The sequence below is a fragment of the Palaemon carinicauda genome, chromosome 21 (assembly GCF_036898095.1).
Source record: "Palaemon carinicauda isolate YSFRI2023 chromosome 21, ASM3689809v2, whole genome shotgun sequence".
NCBI classification, from domain to species: Eukaryota; Metazoa; Arthropoda; class Malacostraca; order Decapoda; family Palaemonidae; genus Palaemon; species Palaemon carinicauda.
In genome coordinates this window covers 106426773-106428801 of record NC_090745.1, presented here as the reverse complement: position 1 = coordinate 106428801, position 2029 = coordinate 106426773, and the positions used below count along the sequence as shown (strand labels likewise).

The 2029-nt window shown below is 32.5% G+C and overlaps 1 protein-coding gene across 2 annotated transcripts in view; it reads left to right on the top strand.

Moving 5' to 3' along the window:
• Positions 1–2029, top strand: part of LOC137615393 (uncharacterized) — a 326176-nt gene that overhangs the window by 64280 nt on the left and 259867 nt on the right. For both annotated transcript variants that reach the window (XM_068345226.1, XM_068345224.1), the window contains exon 2: positions 186–242. The gene's annotated coding sequence lies outside the window, so the exon portion shown is untranslated. The remainder of the gene's footprint in view (positions 1–185; positions 243–2029) is intronic.

Below are 2029 nucleotides of genomic sequence, written 5' to 3'. Positions count from 1 at the left end.
ATTGATGAATATATAGCTTTTATCATTTAATGGAAAATTATTTATTTCATAGTTAGGCTGTAAAGTGCTTTTACCGTGGCATACACAAGAGCGTATGGCTACTGTGTGTGCTGTATATAGAATTTTAATGCTTAAGTGACATCACTACTAAAATATGCGTTAACATATTCGTTCATTAATTTCAGTATGAGAATACGAGAGTGCCATTGAACGCGGAGTCGACTTCATTCCCTGCTTCTTATGTAAGTACCCTGTTTTATTGTACTTTATTTCTGTGCACATTTCAAGGTACTTTTGTATCTACCAGATAATCAGTTTTGTTCTAAGTATTTTTGTTTTGGTGATTTCTTGTTGATAGATCTATTGGAGAATGCTAAGATTATTGATTGAATGTTTTGTTTATTTTTTCATTGCGTCAGATGATAGGAAAAGGGTCTGAATATATCAGTATAAGTGTGCGTCAAGTATAAATTTTCAACTTGTTAAGGGTTTCAACAACTATATCCTGGTATAAATTGCTTAATTTCTACTTTTTCTTTAAAGTAAACCCTGCTTCAAACCTAGCCAATAATCCTGTACTGTTCGGAGTTTATATAAGTTTGCACCACTAGTTGCAGCTAGGGGGTTTCTCTGGCTATTGCTTTTCATAGGACTAGTTTCACTTTGGTTGGGGCATGGGGAAAACCTTCCGATCGGGCCTAGAATTGCTCTAGTCTTATTTTAACTTGGGTTGAAACATGCACAGTACTGTTGCCAGGTGTTGTGGGCTTATTTATTTCTATAGCTCCATATTTCTGCAAAATACTAGCAGTACTCCCACTGACTGTCATTTGAATTTTCACTGTATTGTTTTTTTTTTTCTGTTTTTTTTCCCATTTATCTGTTTACTGGAGCTCTTTTTCTATTTATCCCTGCTCCGTCAGAGCATACTACATGTACCATGTCATCCTAATTGTTTTTTTTGTTTTTTTTTGTTTTTTTATTATTATAGTATGTCCATGCATATTGCGACTAGTAAGATTGAACACCCAGCAGTATTATGAAAGTTGAGAATTGTTTAGTTCTGCAAGAACTGGTAAACCTGAGTTGCCAGTTGGTGAACTGAATTGGGAGTTAGTTTGTTTTGAATAGTAGGCCAGTGTGCCAACCCTTATCAAAGGCTGTACTATACGTCTCATGTTACAAATGATGTTTTTTTTTTTTTTTGTTTTTTTTTTGTTTTGTCTTGCTGTCTCTTAACACATGGATTAATTGTTGTTCCACTATTATATTATTGTGATCTAAGCAATGTAACAGTCTTTGGGATCACATTTTCATGGAGTTTCAGTGCAAGTTTAAGTAGCCGATTAGTTTATAATTCTTGGGGTCAGTGTGATCTTTGTTCTGTTTTCCGGGAAAGTAATTTTAATGTTTGCATTAATATTTACAAGTATTTCATTATATTTGTACTAATTCTATCCTGCTTAAGACTGGAGCTTTATTTCTAGTTTTATTTATAGTCGTATTAATTCTCCTATAGTTATTAACACTAGTAATGGATGTTCTTTAGGCAATGATTTCAAATATTACTTAATTCTAAAATTGTCCCCGAGGTCAGCTGTCCTCATGGAAGATGGTGGTTTGTGGTTGTTGTTTTTTTTTTTTTTTTTTTTTTTTTTTTTTTTTTTTTTTTTTTTTTTTTTTTTTTTATCACACATTTGCTATTGCATCCTTTTGATAATTTTGTATTTCCCCCAAAAATGTGCTGGGTCCCCTTAATATTCAGCCACTAATTCCACCTGTATCTTCCATATGCTGTGTTGGTATTTCTTTATAAGTATTATTATTTTCTTCATAAGTAAATTCAGCATTGTTAGGCTTGGTGTTTCAACGTTGTATTGTGCAGTTATTAATATTCAAATCTGCGCCATTGTTTTTTTTTTTCTTAGTTGGGTTATAGTACTGTATTATAATATTACTTGACTTGTGCCACATTGTGCTGGTTGCATTCTGAATTACTCCCAGTAATTTAATTGTTTTCTTATCTCTA